The following is a 20,853-nucleotide window of genomic DNA, read 5'->3' as shown; positions in this document are numbered from 1 at the left end:
CACTCTGTAGACCAGGCTGGCCTCGAACTCACAAAGATCCACCTGCCTCTGCCTCCCAAGTGCTGGGATTAAAGGCATGCGCCACCACCGCCCGGCCAAAAAGAAAATGTTTAATTGAGGTGGTAGCTTACAGTTTCAGAGGGTTAGTTCATTATCATCATGGTGGGAAGCATGGCAGCTGGGAGTATGGTGGTGTGCAGGCAGACATGGTGCTGGAGAATTCTACATCTTGATCCAAAGACAACAGGAAGTGAACTCAGACACTGGGCAGTATTTTGAGCATAGGAGACCCCAAAGCCTGCCTCCACAGTGACACACTTCCTCCAACAAGGCCACACCTTCTTCAACAAGGCCACACCTCCTAGCAGTGCCACTCCCTTTGGGGGCCATTTTCTTTCAAATCACCACATCCTCTGGCTCCTGTCTTTGTCTCTTATCCCGGCCCTCTCTCCCTCTGAGGCAAATAAATCTCCTTGGTGCTGAGAACTTGGTCTTGGGGTGTCTAGAGCCAGTACGAATCTCTTACAGTAACTTCATCTCTGCTGAGATCCAAGCCTCTGGCATCTGCAGGCACCTGCACTCATGTGCACACCCACCCACACCCACAACACACAGAGGCACACCCACATGACTAAAAAAATAACTCTTTTTTTTTTTTTTTTTTTGGTTTTTCGAGGCAGGGTTTCTCTGTGTAGCTTTGCGCCTTTCCTGGAACTCACTTGGTAGTCCAGGCTGGCCTCGAACTCACAGAGATCCGCCTGGCTCTGCCTCCCGAGTGCTGGGATTAAAGGCGTGTGCCACCACCGCCCGGCAAAAAATAACTCTTAATAATGGAAACCAGTGACCTTGAGTGGTCTATAAGCACACTGAAATTTCACAAGCTCTTCTGTAAATCATCATCCAGTTCTAAATGCAAGTGTTCCACACTCGTCTCGGAACGGTTCTTAGGAAACACTGTCGGTGCTGCGCTGCCACCTAGTGTCCATGATTGGTAATCACATTTTACCATCCTCCAAGAGAGGAATTGTGGGCGGCAATGGTATGTGAGCACTCACCACCCACAATAAATAATAAATGTTACACAAAAGTCAAGTATAAAATTTTGATAGCCAGGCAGTGGTGGTGCACACCTTTGATCACAGCACTCCGGAGGCAGAGGCAAGGGGATCTCTGTGAGTTCAAAGACAGCCTGGTCTACAGAGTGAGTTCAAAGGCAGCCAGAGCAATGCAGGGAAACCCCGTCCAAAAAAAAAAAATTATATTTCTATTTATTTCATGTGTGTGCATGTGGGTATGTTCTATGTGGTGAGAGTGGAAGTCATAAGACAACCTGGAGTCATTCCTTGGTGTCTTCCACCTTTTTAAAAATTAATTAATTTTAAAAATTTTACTTATTGGCTTTTTAGAGACAGGATTTCTCTGTGTAGCCCTGGCTATCCTGGAATCTGACTGCCTCTGTCTCCCTAGTGCTGGGATTAAAGGTATGCGTCACCTCCAGCCAGCCACTTCCACCTTTTTTCTGAGGCCAGCTCCCATTGGCTCAAACTTTGCCAAGTAAGTTAGGGTAGTTGGCCAGCAAGCTGCAGGGGTCCAGACGTCTCACCTCACATCCCACCACGGCTGGTATTGCAGGGACACATTACAGGACCACCATGCCCACAGAAGAAAGAATGTACAGGAAAGGGAGCAGAGGAAGAGACGCAAGACACAGTGGGCATGGACTCAGTCTGACTTCATTTTAAAACAAGACTTATTTTTCAGTGAGTGAGTGAGTGTGTGTGTGTGTGAGTGTGTGTGTGTGTGTGTGTGTGTGTGTGTGTGTGTGTGTGTGTGTGTGTGTACTAGTGCCTTCAGAGGCTTTAGTTCCCTTGGAGCTGGAGTTCAGGTGGTTGTAAGCCACACACTGTTCAATTCCCAGCACCCACATGATGGCTCACAAACACCCGTAACTCTAGTTTCAGGAGATCTGGTACCCTCTCCTGACCTCCAACGGCACCAGGCACAAATATGTTCATACAGACAGACCAGTCAGTACGCATGAAATAAATAAGTCTAAATAATAAAGAAACAAAATAAACGATTTTCCAAAAAGTAGCCTATCTCCTCCTCAAGATTCTGCAGTGGCGGATTATGTAGGTAAAATTTCTTTTCTCTAACATTTATTACTTTCATCATCACCAACACATAGCACAGTTCCTCCCTTGTAACTAGATCTGTCTCTCTGTCCTTCTATCCCACAGTGCATTTAAATCTTCCCTCAAACTGTGGAGGCGGCGGCGGCGGCGGCGGCGGCGGCGGCGGCGGCGGCGGCGGCGGCGGCGGCGGCGGCGGCGGCGGCGGCAGTGGTGGTGGTAGCGCATACCTTTGATCCCAGCACTGGAGAGGCAGAGACAAGAGGATCTTTGTGAGTTCAAGGCCAGCCTGATCTACAGAGTGAGTTCCAGGATAGCCACGGCCACACAGAGAAACCCTGTCTTGAAAAACAAAACAAAACAACAAACACAAACAACAACAAAAATCTCCCCTCAAAAACCAGTACCAGAATGTGATCTTGCTGTTCTCTGCAGTGCAGGGTCCTACGCACCTTCGTCACAAGCAACCTGCAACTTCCTGCAGGACATGAGCTAGGTACCCTGAGCATCTTCTCCTGGTTTAATGTCCTCATGAAAGATACAGAAATTAAGAAAGTAGGGCCCCTACTTCAGGGAACATCAATCAAAATCAGAGACTCAAATGTGGAAATAATCATGCAAAGAAAGAGGCATGTATGCCTCGGGAAGACGGGAATGGAGGTCAGTGGTAAGGCCTTCTTCCCCCGAGAATGAGGTCCTGGGTTTGTTAGGCAGCATTACAAAGAAAAAAGAGAGAGAGCGCCATCTATAGGAGAATGTGGCTATGCACAGGCTAATGCTTGGGCCTGGTTGATAACTTCCGGCGTGGAGTGGGACCAGGGTATCAGATATTTTGGATCCTTACCACAGGCCGCTGCTGGTCCCGCTGGTCCTTGTGATGATGGAGAGGAGTGAGGCTTCCACCAATAGTTTTGAGCTGGAGTTATACGTTTGAGTTAGCTATTGATTACATTCAACAGGCATGAGCCTGCACTGTGCCCCTGGGGAAGCAGAGGTGCCTACAATGAACTCGGGCTGAGGTGCTTTTGAAAAACTCACATGAAGTGTAAAGTATAAAAGATAGGGTATATCCATGCGGTGAACTGTTACACGACAATCAAAAGAAACGGGGCGGGGGGGGGCGCGCGGGGGGCTGGAGAGATGGCTCAGAGGTTGAGAGCACCGGCTGTTCTTCCAGAGGTCATGAGTTCAGTTCCCAGCAACAACACAGTGGCTCATAACCATCCGTAATGAGATCTGGTGCCTTCTTCTGGAGTACAGGCAGAACACTGTATACATAATGAATAAATACATCTTTAAAAAAAAGAAAGAAAGAAAGAAAGAAAGAAAGAAAGAAGGAAAAACAGGAAACAGGGGCCCTGTTCCTTCTTACCTGATAGGCCAGCCCAGCTCCTCTATGACCTATTCCTTCCCCCCTCCAGACAGCAATTGGCCTCACCCCCACAACATCCATCCCAATGCCAATGTTTTTTTATTGGCTTTGCTTTGGTTTGGAGATTTGTTTTGTTTTTGTTTTTAGACAGGTTCTTGTGTAGCCCAGACTGGCTTAGAACTAGCTTTGTCGTGGAGTCTTGATCCTCCTGCCTCAACCTCCCATGTGCTGTGATTACAGGGATGCACCAGCAAAACAAACGCCTTTAATCCCAGCACTCAGGAGGCAGAGGCAGGCAGATCTCTGTGAGTTCGAGGCCAGCCTGGTCTACAGAGTGAGTTCTAGGACAGCCTGGGCTACACAGAGAAACCCTGTCTCGAAAAACTAAAAAGAAAATGACCAAATGTTCAAGAGGAGGCAGGAGGATTTTCAGGTTCAGTTTAAAGTCAGCCTGACCTATATATGGAGACTATGTGTCAAAAATAACAGGTATAGTCAAGTGTGGTGGCACAGGATTTTAATCCCAACACTCCAGAAGCTGAGGTGGGCATCCTCTGAGGAGTTTGAGGCCAGCCTGGTGTACATAGCAAGTTCCAGACCAACCAGGGCTATGTAGAGAGACCCTGTCTCAAAAATGAATTAGTTAATGATAAATGATTTGCTTGAAACAGGGCACAGCTGTGTACACTTGTGCTTGGGATAATTGATCACACAGTGTGAAGATGGGTCTCTGTCCTTCCTCACCTGCCTGAGGAACCTTCTGTTGGTTTAATAAAGAGCTGAATGGCCAATAGCTAGGCAGGACTTCTTGGCAGAGAGAGAAACTCTGGGAAGAATCTGAGGCAGGGGATTCGCCAGCGAGATGTGGAGGAAGTTGAATGTATATGGTATTGAGGAGAGAGGATGAGCCACAAGGCAGAATGTAGACTAATATAAATGGATTCATTTAAGCTAGAGGAACTAGCTGGGAACAAGCCTAAGCTAAGACCAAGTTTTCATAATTAATAATAAGTCTCCGTGTCAGTATTTGGGAGTTCAAGACCAGCCTTCATGGAGACACCGTCTAACCAAAAACTATGAAAATAAAAAAATAAGTTGCATGCCACTAACATGACTCATTGAGTATGTTGATCATGCCGGCCTGGTATTCACTCAGTGGACCAGGCTAGCTTCTATAATTTGTGATGATCCTCCTGCTTCTGCCTCCCAAATGCCAGGAATACAGTCCTGCACTACCACCTAGCTTAAAAATGTATATATGCAGGGCTGGATAGATGGCTCAGAGGTTAAGAGCACTGAATGTTCTTCCAGAGGTCATGAGTTCAATTCCCAGCAACCACATGGTGGCTCACAACCATCTATAAAGAGATCTGGTGCCCTCTTCTGACCTGCAGGTGTATATACAGACAGAACACTGTATACATAATAAATAAATAAATCTTTTAAAAAAAATGTGTATATGCGTGTGTATACATGTTGATGAAGAAACAGCAAAATTAAAAGTAGGCTAATGTGGTTGTGCTTGTAATTGTACTTGTAATTCCAAGGTAGAGGCAGAAGGACCAGGAGTTCAAGGTCATCCTTGGTTACACAGTGAGTGTGAGGCCAGTCTGGGATACATGACAGCTTATTTCAAGAAATCGAAAAGAGGCGTTGGAGAGATGATGACAGTTGTTGCTCTTACAGAGAACCTGGGTTCAGCTCCCAGCACCCACACTGCAGTTCACAACTATCGGTTTCTGCTGTTCCAGGAGATCCGATGCCTTCTTCTGACCTCCATGGGCGCCAGGCATGCATGAGGTGCACAGTCATATTATGTAGGCAAAACAGTCACACACATATGTAGTGGCATTTGCTCCACCCATGACCTTGGGCTGTAGGGCCCGAAGGAGGCGGTGCTTCCTGCCGCTGTAAATGACCTCTTAAAAGGTAAGGGAGAAGGGTCATGAGCCCCTTCTCCCCACTGCCTGCTTCCTGGTCTGATCGAACCACCAGGTGGATTTGCTCCCGGTCAGAACAGAGGACAACTTCAACTGTTCACTGGGTTCTGTATTCATGAGTGTATTTCCTCAATTTATATCTTAATAAATCCCTACTACCCATTAAATAGACTCACATGCATTGATCTTAACATACATAAGATAAAGTAAGTCCAAATTATTTTTTTCCTAAAATGGTGGCTTGTGGAAGGAACCCTTCATAATATTTATAAAACCCCAGATTCAGTAGCCAGCACTGCAGAACCAGAAACACAACCACAAAGAGGATTAACATGGTACAGCACTTGCCTAACAAGTACCATCTTATGCATGAAGCTCTGGGTTCCATCCCCAGTGGTACGGAAGGGCTGCTTTGTAATCCCAGCACTTGGGAGGAGAAGGAAGGGGACCTGAAATCCAGGTTCATTGCTGGTGTAGTGGTTTGAAAGAGAATGGCCCCCATGGGCACATTTGTTTCAATGCTTGGTCCCCATTTGGCAGAACTGTTTGGGAAGGATTAGGAGGTGTGGTCTTGTTGGAGGAAATGTGTCACTGGGGGGTGAGCTTTGAGGTTTCCAAAGCCCGTGTCATTCCCAGTTAGCTCTCTCTGTCTCAACACGTACGCTCTCAGCTGCTGCTCTCCTGCACCACACCTACCTGCCTGCTGCCATGCTTCCCAACATGATGATCACGGATTCACCCTCTGAAACTGTAAAGAAGCCCCCAGTTGAGTGCTTTCTTTTATAAGTTGCCTTGGTCATGGTGTCTCTTCACGTCAATGGAGAAGTAACTAGGATGCTTGGCTACATAGGGAGCTAAGAGGCTAGCTTTGGGGTAAAAAGCAACTAAGAAAAAAAACATCAAACAGCGTTGGTGAGATCATCAGGTAAAGGCTCTTGCTGTCAACGCTGAGGACCTGAGTTCAATCCCCGGGACCCGTATTAATGGAAGGAGAGGATGGACTCCACTAAGTTGTCCTTACGCAAATCCTTCCTCACGCATGCCCTGTCATAGGTATGCAGCACCCACCCCCCCACCCTCCCACCCCCCACCAATAAAAATTTTAAAGCAAACAGGAAAAATAAACAACAACACAAGTCCACCATTAGCATAGTACTGACCTCACAGGTGCGGTGCCCCAGGGTTTCATCCTTAGCACCATAGCAACGAGGTAACTCATGTCAAGTCCGCGCGCGCGGCATAGTAGGAGATAGACAAAAGGGGTTTGGGTAAGCACATCACAGAAGATGCTATTCAAATGGCGTGCATGAAGAGGGGGTGGGGGTGGGGAGGCTGTTTAGCACAGTCTGTGCATAAAAATGCCATCATGAAGCTCATGACTTCCAGCTGTGACAGCTCATGCCTGTAGTCCTGTAACTGAGGAGTAGAACTCTGAGGAGGATTCCTGTGAGTTCAACGCCAGTGTGGGCTACTGAGATCCTGTCTCAAAAAAATAAAATAAAATAAAAAGGAAGAAAGAAAGGAACAAAACAAAACAGACAGGAAGAAAAATAGTGGGTGGGGGCCGTTCAGTGGTTAAGAGGGTGTGTTGCTCTTCCAGAGGACCAGAGTTTGGTTCCTGGCAATCTGGTGCAGTGGCTCATAATCGTCTGTAACTCTAGGTTCAAGGGCTCTCACAGCCTCTTCTGACCTCGGCAGGCACCTGCACTTATGTGCACATGCATGCACACACAATTTTTTTTAAAGGAAGAAAGCTATTCTTGGCAGAGATCCCATCATCCTGGGCAGGTCCCATCATCTCAAGGGTACACCCAATATCCTCCACAGAAGTCTCTCCATGACCCCTTCAATCCTGCAGCTTTCATGCTGTCAAAACCAGTACAACATGGGACACTTTTTTTTTTTTTTGAGACAGGGTTTCTCTGTGTAGCTTTGGAGCCTGTCCTGGAACTCACTCTATAGCCCGGGCTGGCCTCGAACTCACAGAGATCCTCCTGGTTCTGCCTCCCGAGTGCTGGGATTAAAGACGTGCGCCACCCACCGCCCAGCAATGTGGGACACTCTTACACATGACCAAGTTCTGCTTCTTGCTTCAGATGTAGCCCTGGCTTCTCTGGACCACAGCCTCTGGTGTGCTGACCCCGAGGAACCACTTCCCAGGAGATTTCCCTTTAGTGATGCTGGTCCCTTGTTAATCACAGCTGATTCTTCAGCTGCAGCATCAACTGAGCCAGTAAATCAAAGAATAATTCAGTTCCACAGATCTGAGGGGTCGGGGTTTGAGACAGGGTTGTTTTTGGTTTTGGTTTTCTGAGACAGGGTTTCTCTGAGTAGTCCTGGCTGTCCTGGATCTCACTCTGTAGACCAGGCTGGCCTCGATCTCAGAGATTTGCTTGACTCTGCCTTCTAATTGCTAGGGTTAAAGGTGTGTGCAACCACCACCTGGCCCTAATTCCACAGATATCTATCTATCTATCTATCTATCTATCTATCTATCTATCTATCTATCTATTTATTTTATTTCCTGCTGGGCCATCTCTCCAGCCCCAATTCCTCAGATTCTTAATTCAAATACATCACACACAAATGGCGTACACACACACACACACACACACACACACACACACACACACACACACACACCCTTTAACCTTACAAATCAAGCCGCCATTGTTCCCAGCATTACCTTCCTAATTCCCACAGCAGCTCATCAAGCTCTGAGCACTTGGTGGCTTTTCCAGTCCAGAGCTTGAAAATGCCCCCTTCACTCCTCCCCCCACCCCACACCGCCGCCACACCCCCTTCCCTCCTGCAAAACATTCTAAGGCATAAACACCACATGGTCAGGTCTATTACCGCAATGCCCATCCTCTGATACCGATTTCTACCCTAGCTGTCTTCTGTTGCTGTGATAAAAAACACTGGCTTAAAAAGCAAGTCGGAGAAGAAAGGCTTAATTTAGCTTACAGGTCACAGTCTACTGTTAAAAAGAGGCCAAGGAGGAACTCAAGGCTGGAACCTGGACAGAGGAACTGAAACAGAGACCCTTGAACAACATTGCCCACTGGCTTGCTTCCAGGTTCCTAGTCCTTTAGCTTGCTTACACAGACTAGTTTCCCCGCCCCTCACTATCTCCCCCGCCTCTCCACACTCACCCCTGAGGGTGCACAGTGGCTGGGACCTCCTACACCAATTAGCAATCCAGATAGTGCCCTGCAGATATGGCCTCAAGTCAATCTGATAGAGGGGATTGCTCAATTGAGGTTAACAACCAAGATTAGCCATCCCAGGCTCACTGGCCAGCCAGTCTAGTCTGACTACTTGGTGAGTTCCAGACCAGTCAGGGACCTTGTTATCTTGTTAACAAAACACTTAAGATTGATCTTTTTGTTTGTTTGTTTCCAAGACAGTGTTTCTCTATGTCACTCTGGCTGTCCCGGAACTCATTCTGTAGACCAACCTGCCTCTGCCTCCCAAGTGCTGCGATTAAAGGCATGCGCCACCACAACACCGCCCTGCTAAAGTTGACTTTTGGGACTGGAGAGATAGCTCAGTGGTGGAGAACACTGGCTGCTCTTCCAGAGAACTCCGGGGTTCCATTCCCAGTACCCCTGTGGCTGCTCACAATTGTCTGTTAACTCTAGTTCCAGGGGGGTCTGATGCACTCTTTTGCCCCCACTCCCAGACAGCAGGCATGCATGCACAGCTGCACACACATGCAGACAAAACTCCCATATACATACAATAAAAAGAAAGGGAATAAATGGCCAATATCAAGCGTTTGGGAAATAATGGAACAACAGAAATTCTTTTTCCTCCATCCCTCCCTTCCTTCCCTCCTCCTCCCCCTTTTCTTGATAGGGTCTCATGGACCCCAGGCTGACCAGAACTCAATATGTAGTCAAGCACGACTTTAAACTTTTGACCCTCCTGCCTGTACCAAGATTAGCGGTATGGTCCACCAGGATTTCAGGCACCCTAGGCAAGCATTCTACCCAGTAAGTTAGGTTCCTCTGCCCTAAAATTCTTAACTGACTTTGTAACTACTGCATTAATTATGGCTGAGCATGGTGACCCACGCCTTTAATCCCAGCACTCGGGAGGCAGAGCCAGGCGGATCTCTGTGAGTTCGAGGCCAGCCTGGTCTCCAAAGCGAGTTCCAGGAAAGGCGCAAAGCTACACAGAGAAACCCTGTCTCAAAAAACCAAAAACCAAAAAAAAAAAAAAAAAAAAAAAAAGGTGTGCAACACCACCACCTGGCCCATTCTTTTTTTTTTTTTTTCCTATCATCAGCTTGGTACAGTACAAAATCTTATCTTAATAGTGAAATGTTTCACTGATGCTTGCCCAATGATTGAGTAAAATCAAAACTTATTATAAGCCACAGTCATCATAGGGTCCCCCCTGCTATGCAGCCTCCCTTGATCTGTGGTTTGCAGTCAGATTGTTCTTTGCTTTATATCTAGTGTCCACTTATAACGGAGTAGTACTCCATTGTGTATATGTACCACATTTTTTTAATCTATTCTTCAGTTGACGGGCACCAAGGTTGTTTCCAGGTTTTGGCTATTACAAATAGTGCTGCTATGAACATAGTTGAGCATGTATCTTTGTGATATGATTGAGCATTCTTTGGGTATATACCCAAGAGCGGTATGGCTGGATCTTGCGGTAGATCGTTTCCCAATTTTCTGAGAAACCGCCATACTGATTTCCACAGTGGTTGTACAAGTTTGCATTCCCATCAACAGTGGAGGGGTGTTCCCTTTGCTCAGCATCCTCTCCAACATAGACTGTCATTAGTGTTTTTGATCATAGCCATTCTGACAGGTGTAAGGTGGTATCTCAGAGTCGTTTTGATTTGCATTTCTCTGATGACTAAGGATGTTGAGCATTTCCTTAAATATCTTTCAGCCATTTGAGATTCTTCTTTTGAGAATTCTCTGTTTAGCTCTTCAGCCCATTTTTCAATTGGATTGTTTGGTATTTTGATGTCTAGTTTCTTGAGTTCTTTATATACTTCGGAGATCAGTCCTCTGTCAGATGTGGGGTTGGTAAAGGTCTTTTCCCATTCTGTAGGTTGTCTTTTTTGTCTTATTGACCGTGTCTTTTGCCCTACAAAAGCTTCTCAGTTTCAAGAGGTCCCATTTATTAATTGTTGCTCTCAGTGTCTGTGCTACTGGTGTTATATTTAGGAAGTGATCTCCTGTGCCAATGCGTTCAAGAGTTTTTTTGTAATAACATCTTATTGAATAGTGAGAGGGCCAGGGAGCCAGACCAGAGCCATGGCAGGTTTCTAACAGCCCTGCTAGGGACCAGGCCTTAGTTTTGGTTTACTGGAACTGGCCGGAGCTGAGCAAGCAGTTCTCAGGAAGACTAAAACGCAGAGGCAACCAATCAGCAGGCGCCCCCCAGCCTTCTGCTGGCTCAGCAGGAGCCCCCCCAGCTTTCTGCTAGCTAAAGATAGCTTTCCCTACCCTGCAGCTGGAAGGTCCCTACCCACTAAAGCCTCCCAGCAATCAGCCCCCAGACTAATCTTTCCTCCACCAATCAGCACCAAATTAATCTCTCCTCCCTGGATTTCCTCTAACTCCGCTTAAAAGGCACTTGTGACCTCCCTTCGGGGTCACTATTTGCCACCCCAACATGTTGGAAATAATAAATGCTCTTGCTGATTGCATACGTGACTGATGGTCTTTCTTGGGGGCTTCTCTCGGACCCTTACAGATAGAATGAGCTGAGCTGACCTGGATTCCTCTCTCTTCTTTCAAGGATTTATTAAGTGCATGAGTGTTTCACCTTTGTGTATATATGTGCACCACGTGCATGCCTGGCCAGAAGAGAGCATTATATCCCCTGGAATTGGAGTTAGGGATGGTGATGAGCCATCATGCAGGAGCTGGGGATTAAACTCAGGTCCTCTGCCATGAGCAAGAAGTACCCCAAAACTGCTGAGGCATCTCTCCAAACCCTGGCCTGGAGAATCTCCTGATCCTTGCCTCAGCCTCCTGAGTGCTGGAATTGCAGGCTTTTACTTCCACATCTGGCAAAGACTAGCTGTTACACTCTTTTAAAATTTATTTATTTATTAGTTTATATGGGTGTGTGTATATGGCCTGTGTGTGACTGCAAGTGAATGTGTGCTACAGCATGAGTGTAGACGTTGGTGAACATCTTTTTTAAAAAGATTTAATTATTTATTTTATGTATATGAGCACTCTATCTGCATGTACAACTTTGTGCCAAAAGGGGGCATCTGATCCTACATCCGATGGTTGTGCACCACCATGTGGTTGCTGGGAATTGAACTCAGGTCCTCTGGGAGAGCAGCCAGTGCTCCTAACCACTGAGCCATCTCTCCAGCCCAGCTGTTACACTCTTAAGTGGCATCTGACAGTATGACCATCAGGAGATCTAATGTTCTACCCTGACACACAGTGGCCAGGTGGACTCACAAACCCAAAGACTCAAAAGAATGAGCTTGTGTGACACATTTTTCCTGGGGAGACACAATGTACACATTTGCCCACTCCAGACAAGGATCCCACAAGAGACCAAAGTACAGATACCACCAAAGTCCAACTTGTTGAACCGTGAATTTTATTGGGGTTACTTACAAGAGTATTTGAGGGTTACTTACAGGAGCAGAAGTGAATCAAAGACAGTGGTATCAACAAAGCCCATCCCAGCCTGGCTGAGAGCTCACAAAGCTGGGAACCTGGAGCACACCTCATAGCCTGCAGGCAGGCTCAACAGGTTGATTCAGTTGGTCTAAACCTCTTCCAGGCATCTCAGGTAGTTTCTGCTTCTTCCAGACAGCTGGTCTCTCTCAGAGTCTTCTTTCCTGCTTGGCATGCTTACATTGGGAGGGAGGAGCCTAGTGAATCTGCTCAGTTTCAGGGAGTTCCTGAAGCTATTCTGAGTTGTTTACTTTCCTGCTTAAGGAGCTTGTCTTCAGGGTAGACTGTTTCATTCAAGCTCTGAGGAAACAGTTATACAACAGAGCTATCCATGAAAGTACTTACAGTGGGATTCCATTGTTATTGGTAACTGGAGGGCCAGCTTCCCATCACCACCACTGTGGTGATATTTTGTTTGTGCTTTAACAAATAAATTTTGCCTGAAGATCAGAGTGTGGATCTAGCCACTAGAGGTCAGGCAGTGGTGGCACACACCTTTAATCCCAGTACTTGGGATCTTGTGCCTTTGATCCCAGCACTTGGGAGGAGGAAACAGGAAGTGATATGGCTGGGCGGAGAGAGGAAGTAATAAGGCAGGGTGGAGACAGGAACTGGATCCCCTTCAGGTAGAGGTAAGAAGTCTCTCTAGTGCCTGGCTCCTTTACTGATCTTTCAGCATTTACACTGATATCTGGCTCTGGGTTTTTATTATTAAGACCAATAAGGATTTGTGCTACACACCAGGGTATGCAAAAAAAAAAAAAAAATCCATGAAGGCAACTAGAGCTTAGAAAAAATTCTTATCTATCTGAAGGCTAGACTTTTTCTATCTGAGGTGAAAAAATAAGGAAACACACATGCTTTCTGATGGCAACTTTCTCTTTTATTTCATGTTAAAAAAATCTTTCTCTGAATATCTGTCTCCACACAACTACATCTCTTAACATTCGTACATCTCAGAATCTCTTTCTGAAAATCTCTGTTGCTCTCTCTCCTGCCTAGTTACTCACTCTCTTTTCTCAGCTCCTTCTGCACACACACTCACACACACACACACTCACACACACTCACACACTCACATACACACACTCACATACTCACACACACACTCACACACACTCACACACACATACTCACACACACTCACACACACATACTCACACACACACTCACATACTCACACACACATACTCACACACACACTCACATACTCACACACACTCACTCACACACACACACACACACTCACACACACACACTCACTGCACAGCGCTTTTCACAGTTCCTTCACATAGCTCTTTCTCACAGCTCCCCTGCATAGCACTACACAGCACCCCTCCCACCTCTTTACATACAGTTATATATTTCTCACTACTGCATCATTCGTTCTCTCTTTACTCATCCACTCTCTCACTCATTCTCTCACTCTACTCTCACACTTTTTCTCCTCTGCCCAACTTTGAACAATTGCATGTTACATTTTCTCTCTGCCCATTCCGCTACATCCCTCACTCAGCATGCCAACCTCACTCTCACTACCCTCTCACAGCCAAACTCTGGACAATTATCTGTTACATTTTCAGGGTCCAATCCATTCTCATAACACATGCTAAGTCACACAGTTTCTCTCAGGCTAGGCAGGTCACATTGACCGGCCAGTGAGTAATGCTTGGCCAAGCACATAGCCTGAGTGGTTAGCGTTCCCAGACAGAAAATGACATTGAAATTCAGGGCTAGCAATAAACTATTAGGTGGCTGAACCTTGAGCGTAGGAGTACAATACATGCAGTTAATTACTCTAGGGGGTTATGTCTCAATGTAAACAGTCTGACCTTGATTTAGCAATAAACACCTGGGAACTTGTTCTTGTGTATTTTCTGCAGGGGCAGCTTAGTCTATTTTGAATTTGTTCTGAAGTCTAAAATTAGCTGTCTTTGTGACCGAGAATACTCTTACTTTCCTGTATCAGTTATGAAAAATATTCTAATATTATTAGAATTATACAGCTGAAGCAGAAATCATCTTCCTGACCATCCACAGCAGTATGTATACCCAAAGATAGAAAACACACTACCAATGGGCTGCGGAAAGAACCCCACAACTGTTCTTTTTAGGGAGGTATAGTGGTGGCACATGAGACTAACAGATGGGAGCAACCAGTCAATAACAGTCAATAACTCTACAGCTTTGCCAGGTGGGGCTCCCCATCAGGTGGGTCTGCTGGGTCGACCTGTTAAATATTAGTTGTCACCTGCTGTATACTCCCACAACCTCTGGTAAAGCCATTGCAACCAGCAGCTCTCGGCACATTTACAAGCAGCGCTGTGGTGGTTAGAATAAAAATGGCCCCCATAAGCCCATAGAGAGTGGCACCATTAGGAGGTGTGGCCTTGTTGGAGGAAGCATGTCACTGAGGGTGGGCGGGCTTTAAGGTTTCAGAAGCTCAAGCCCTCTTCCTGCTGCCTTCAGATCCAGATGTAGAACTCTCAGCTGCCTCTCCAGACCATGTCTGCCTGCATGCTGCCATGCTTCCAGCCATGACAATGGACTAAACCTCTGGTCTATAAGCTAGCCCCAATGAAATGTTTTCTTTTATGTCAGGTGGAGGGGGCACACGCCTTTAATCCCAGCACTCGGGAGGCAGAGGCAGGCAGATCTCTGAGTTCAAGGCCAGCCTGGCCTACAGAGTGAGTTCCAGGACAGCCCAGGCTACACAGAGACCCCTTTCTCAAAAAACCAAAAAAAAAAAAGGTTTTCCTTGGTTGCCATGGTCATGGTGTCTCTTCACAGCAACAGAACCCTAACTAAAACAGGCAAAAGGAATCCACAGTAATGGAAGTCATGACTAACAGCAGTCCCCATTGGCCGTGGAGAGGAGGAAGAGAAGGAGGCATTATTAGAGGCATCTGAGAGATGGCCTAACATGGTTCCTTTATTTATAGACTGGTCACAAAGAAGTATTCTCTGGGCAGGTTGGATATGCACTCCTGTAATCCCACTACTTGAGAGGTGAAGGCAGAAGGATCAGAAGTTCAAGGCCAGTGCTGGCTACATAGCAAATCGGAGGTAGCCTTCGCTACAGAATACCCTGTCTCAAACAAAGTAACGCCTGATGGCACGCGCCTGCTAACCTCCGCGTCTTCAGAGGCTGCGGCAGGAAGACTGAAATTTCAAGCCTGTTAAGGACTATAGACGGAGCAGCTTGGACAACTTAGTGAGATCCTGCTTCGAAATAAAAGGTAAAAGAAGCCTGAAGATGTAGCTCACTGGTAGAGAGCTTGCCTTTGCCGCCCCAGCACCAAAAAGCAAACGGCCTCAGAACCAACAAGGTATGAACTGTGCCTCACTTAAATTTACATTACTTAAATTTATTCCATCTCCCCTCCTCCTCACTCTTTCTGAAGCAGGGTTTCGCTATGTTTCCCAAAATGCCTTTGGCTAGCCTATAATTCGCTTCAACTTTCCCAGTCCTCCGGCCTCTCCCTTTTAAGTGCTGGGATTATGCCATGCCCGGCTAATTTTACAAATTTATGGAAATAGGTTCATCGTGCAACCTTCCATCAAATGTCTGGCGCACTGTACACTGCACGTCTTGAGCCGTTCCGCGGCGACAGCCAGCATCCTGGCTTCTCATTCCTTCCACGTGATTGGCTGCCTTTCTGCCCAATGGCGGAAGATTTCATCATTTGCCGTATTCTCCCGCAGCTTCAGAGAGATGCAGCTTTCTCTGCTCTGCTAGCAGGCGGCGCTGTAGGATCGTCGACTTATTGCTCATGCTCGGCCCTAGTCGCTACCCTCTCTGTAATTCTCGGAATGGAGACTGAATATGTCCCACCATCGCTAATTTCTCTGAAAACTTTGGTGTGTGTGTGTGTGTTTTTTTTTTCTCTCCCTTGCGTATCCATGTCTGCGATACGCGTCCAGACCTGAAGCCCTGTTTGGTCCCTAGCACTTTGGTTGACGTGACCTCCAGCTATTTGGGCCCGCAGGGCCATGCTTGGGAAATCTTGATAGAGAGCCAAGCCGGCAGCCCGCTCTTCTCTCTGTCAGATAATTGTTTAGTCGGATGTTTGTTTATCCTGGAGTGGAGGGGAGCCGGGTTCGCGGGGGTGGCTGCCCCCAGGGAAGCCTGCTTCCTGTCGTTGGCTTACTCAGCTACAGAGTCTCCTTCTTAAGCACTGGAAAGAATTACAGAGCTGGGAAAGCCCTGCCCAAAGGTACCTTCACCCAACAACAACAACAAAACACTTCCTGAGCCCCTCCCTTTTGCTTCGACCTATTAGAGACTTTGATGGTGATTGTGAGCCGGCTGTTACGCCATAGGAAAGAATAATTGATAGAAAAGACCCAGGGTGGTCCAGGGGCTTTAGGATCCTAGAGGGACCACCTGACCCAGCCTGGGGGGACATCTGAAAGTAGAAGTGAGCAGACAAGGACTTTGTCTTTTTTAACTACCGTGAGATTGAATGCCTACTATCCCTTTTGTTTAACATTCAATTAATTATTCATGAACATTTATATATTTGTTTTTTTTGGTTGAGCCAGGGTCTCACATAGCCTGTGCTGATCTGGAACTCACAGTGTAACCAAAGTTGACCTTGAACTTCTGATCCTCCTGCCTGTACCTCCAAAGGGCTGTGATTGTAGGTGTGTGTCATCACACCAGGGTTCTGTGATGCTGGTGACTGAACCCAGGACATGCTAGGCGGGCATTCTGGCAGCTAAACTGCACTCTTTGCCCAGTATATACATTTATTAAAGACCCAGGATCGGGCCACATCTGTTAAGCCACTCTGAGGAAGTGACTTCAACTTGAGACTTGAAGAAAAGGTAACACACTCCAAAAAAGAGAAACACAAGTTGAGAGCGAGACACTGTTTACAAATTACAATTTGCAGGCCAGGCAGTGGTGGCGCATGCCTTTAATCCCAGCACTCGGGAGGCAGAGGCAGGTGGATCTCTGTGAGTTCGAGGCTAGCCTGGGCTACCAAGTGAGTCCCAGGAAAGGCGCAAAGCTACACAGAGAAACCCTGTCTTGAAATAAAATAAATAAATAAATAAATAATTACAATTTGCAAGACTGGGGGGGGGGGTTGCGAAGGATTTTTATTTTATTGAGTGAGTGATTTGCCTGAATGTATACCTGTGCACCACATTCATGCTCGGTTCCAGTGGAGGCTAGAAGAGGGCATCAGAACCCCAGAACTGTACTTACATATGGTGCTGGGAATTGAACTCAGGTCCTCTGGAAGAGCATCCAGTGATCTTAACCACTGTGCCATCTCCCCAGTCCTGCAAAGGTGTCATAGTTTTCTGAACTCCGTTGTGGTAGTGCATGCACTCATGTGGGAAATAGGATTTGTTTTCTATTCCAGGTAGGTAGTCCAACAAGGGCCCATGTTTCCTGAACTTTCCCCCTTTCCCTTTATCCAGTTGATTAGCCAATCCTGTCAGATTGAGTTCCCATCAATGGGATAAGACAAAGTCACCTCCATCAGGAATAAAAGACTGAATCCATGTGTGCTCAAGAACTGGGTTTGGGGTTGGCACAAGCGCGTGCGCGCTCTCTCCACACACACACACACACACACACACACACACACACACACACACACGGACACACACACACTTTGTAGAGATTTATTTTTAACTGCATAGGTGTTTTGCTAGCGTATATCTCTGCAGTTCCTGGGTAGGCCAGAAGAGGGCATCAGTTTCCCTGGAACTGGAGTTTCAGGCAGTTGTGAAGCGCTTCCAGTGGTCTTCATCTCTGGTCCATCTTGACACCTCCCTGCAAGCATCGCTTTTGCAAAATTAATGATGATGATGATGATGATGGTAAATTGTCTTGCTGAGTTATTTTTGCTTTGTTCTTGTGTTCCTTTGTGCAATGCCAACATCATTCTTTTCCATCACTCAGGAGGCAGAGGCAGCGGGATGCCACACACTCTATTTCAGTCTAAGATACATAGTAAATTCTAGGGCAGTCAGGGATACCTAGTGAGAAAAAATTCAATGGAAATTATCTTTATTTTTATTTACTTTGCGACATTCTGTACTGAGAATGGAACCCAGGACCTTGTGTCTGTAAGCAAGCATTCTACAAATGAGTTATATTCTCAAGCCCAAGTAATGATTATTCTTTATTTTTAATTATGTGTCGATATGAGTATCTGTGCACTTGAGTGCAGGTGCCCAGGGAGGCTACAGCTTCGGGTTCCTCTGGAGCTGGAGTTACATGTTATAATGAACTGCCTGACGGGGGTGCTGGAAACTGAAGTTGGGTCCATCTGCAAGGGAAGAACCCACTCTTAACTGCTGATCTCTCCAGCCCACACCTCCAGAACCCGCCCTCCTAACCTAAAACTTTAATGAGAGGGTTCCTTTGCTTCATTGCTCAAATTTTTAAAATTCGAGCGCGTGTAGTTTTATTTAGCAATGCTTACTGAGTACTTAGTATGTGGAAGTCATTCCCCTATGCCACTCCCCTATACATTTAAAGACACAGTAGTTCTCCCCTAACTCCCATGTTGCATTCTGATGTTTCAGTTGGCCAAGAGGGAGATATAAATACCTGTCTTGACTCCGAAGAGATCACATTCACATTACTCTCACTACAGCCTAATATATTCATAGTCGTTTTATTATTGTTGTGGTTGATCCCTTGTTGAGAGTAATTCATCAGCTATTATAGATGTTAACGTATAGGGGGAAGTTGCCCACTTTTTACAGGATTCTAGTGGTTTGAGGATCCCACTGGGAATCATGGCCATAGGGACTATTACAACTCATTCAATTCTCCGGGCTCCCTTTGAGTTGGGGACTATTATCCCACTTGACAGATGAAAAGACTGGAAAGAAGTGCAATGTTGAATTGGAAACACGTGCTTCCTTCGTGCATTGCAAACGCATAGTTCGGGCGCCGGGAAAGCCGGTCTTTCACAATCCATCCTTCCGGAGGACTCCCAGAGGAATAGAGGTTAGAGGGGAGCCTTTGCTTCACATCAGCATTCCCCTTGAAAGCACCCAAAGTGACATACGGTTTGCTGTCATTTGCCCGACGCTGGCCTGGAGGCCAGGGTTGCAACGCAAGGCCTGCCCTCCCTCTGCCCGGAATCAAGCACTGGGTGAAATCACCCCGTAACCTGTATCAACGCGCCAGGCCCACAGGTTTTTTCTTCAGCGCCCGGGAAAGAGCACGTGCCCTCTGTCCCCGCCCACTCTTCCGGGCCGACCAACTGCGGGGCCCGGATTGGGCTGCCGAGGACCACGCCCCCTCCCCCTGCCCAATCGGCTCCCTCGCCGGGTACGCTCCCTCCTTCACAGCCCCGCCTCGCCACCCCACGTTACGTCCATCCCTCTCCCCCCCCCCCCCCCCCCCCCCGACCTCCGTTATCCCGAGGCTGCTGCTGGACGAGGCGAACCCGACCTCCTCCGGCCTCCCATTGGCTCTTGAGGTCCCGCGCGAGCGGGATGGAGCCCTAGGTCCCCGCCCTTCAGGAGCCCGGCCATGCCTCTGGGAGCTGGCTTTCTCCAGGAGCCGGCGCGGGGTGGCGTGCTGCGTGGGGAGGGGCGGCGGGGACCTGGGGCCTGGCGCGCGCGCGCGCGCACAACGACGCCGTGCGCGCGCAACGCCGTGCGGGCCCTCCCTGGGCTGGCTTCGCAGGCTGCAGCCGTCTCTGCGCACGCGCACGGAGCCCCCACCCCGACACACACACACACACACGGCCCTCCCGTGCCGGTCCTCGCGGGTGGTGTCCTCGCGGGTGGTAACCTCGCGCCGCAGCAGCCGGGCTAGCGGCGTTTTATCCTCCGGCGCGCACGCGCACCGGCGCCTTTCGTGCCCGCGCGTGCTTGTCCTCCCGGGCTACTGTCCGCGGCGCGCTTGTCCCGGTCCGGGCCGTTATCCATCGTCCACCCCGCCCACCCCCCGCCCCCGCCCCCCGCCCCCCGCCCCAACGCCACTGGTCCCCTCCGACACGCACGCGCACTAGCGAGAGGGTCCGTCTTAGGCGCGCGCACGGCCGCGGCGCAGGCCGCAGGAAGGAGGTGCCGCCGCCGCCGCCGCCGCCGCCGCCGCCGCCATTGCGCGGGAGGGAGGGAGCGAGCGAGCGAGCGAGCGAGGCTGGTCCGCCCTCCCCCTAGTTCCCGCCCCTCCCCCTTCCCCTCCCCGCCCCCCGCCCCGAGGGAGAGCCGCGGCGCGGCGGGAGGAGGAGGAGGAGGAGGTGGAGGAGGAGGAGGCGGAGGAGGGAGCCCGCGAGGGAGGGTCCGCCCGGCCCCCCGCCGCCGGAGCCGCCGCCGCCGCCGCCGCCGCCACAGCCGCCTCAGGAACGAGTCGCCAGGGGAACATGGCGCCGGGCCCGCCGTTGCTGCGGCCGGGATCGCGGAGGCCGGGACCGCGCTGAGGGCGCCCCCAAGGCTGGTGAGTGCCGCGGAGCTGGCGAAGGGGAACGTGGGGACGGGCGAGGCGCCGGGCGCCGCCCCGCTGCGGGATCCAAGGGTGGGGGGAAAGGCGGGGACCGCGGGGCCCGGAGCCCGCGAACAATGGAGGAGCCGGAGGGGGAGGGGAGGGAGCGCCCCCCCAGCGCCCCGCGGTCCCCGCGTCCCAGCCGCTGCATGCCCGGGCCCGGCCCGCGCGGCTCGCCTTGCCCTTCCTATTCGCCACTGTCCCTGCAGCCCTGCAATCCCGGCGTCTGCCTCCACACGCCCCACCACGACCCGATGGGGGA

The 20,853-nt window shown here is 48.8% G+C and overlaps 1 protein-coding gene and 2 long non-coding RNA genes across 4 annotated transcripts in view; 1 reads left to right on the top strand and 2 right to left on the bottom strand.

Moving 5' to 3' along the window:
* Window positions 1–20,853, bottom strand: part of LOC128094695 (uncharacterized) — a 50,240-nt gene that overhangs the window by 23,786 nt on the left and 5,601 nt on the right. Inside the window, exon 1 of one of the 2 annotated variants that reach the window (XR_008213036.1) lies at window positions 1–600. This exon is cut by the window's left edge and continues 2,948 nt beyond it. The exons of the other annotated variant lie outside the window; for it this stretch is intronic. This is a non-coding gene — a long non-coding RNA (uncharacterized LOC128094695). Of the gene's footprint in view, window positions 601–20,853 lie in introns of those variants that run through there. 2 annotated transcript variants of the gene reach the window in all.
* Window positions 17,751–20,055, bottom strand: LOC128094694 (uncharacterized). The gene is made up of 2 exons (XR_008213033.1): window positions 19,512–20,055; window positions 17,751–18,414 (listed from the first exon to the last, which is right to left on the bottom strand). It is a non-coding gene; the product is annotated as an uncharacterized LOC128094694 (long non-coding RNA).
* Arhgap35 (Rho GTPase activating protein 35) overlaps window positions 20,394–20,853 on the top strand; it is a 117,302-nt gene continuing 116,842 nt past the window's right edge. Inside the window, exon 1 of the mRNA XM_052713177.1 lies at window positions 20,394–20,546. The gene's annotated coding sequence lies outside the window, so the exon portion shown is untranslated. The remainder of the gene's footprint in view (window positions 20,547–20,853) is intronic.

Source organism: Peromyscus californicus, unplaced genomic scaffold (genome assembly GCF_007827085.1).
Source record: "Peromyscus californicus insignis strain IS unplaced genomic scaffold, ASM782708v3 Scaffold_4__1_contigs__length_199733344, whole genome shotgun sequence".
NCBI classification, from domain to species: Eukaryota; Metazoa; Chordata; class Mammalia; order Rodentia; family Cricetidae; genus Peromyscus; species Peromyscus californicus.
This window is presented reverse-complemented; position numbering and strand designations above follow the sequence as displayed.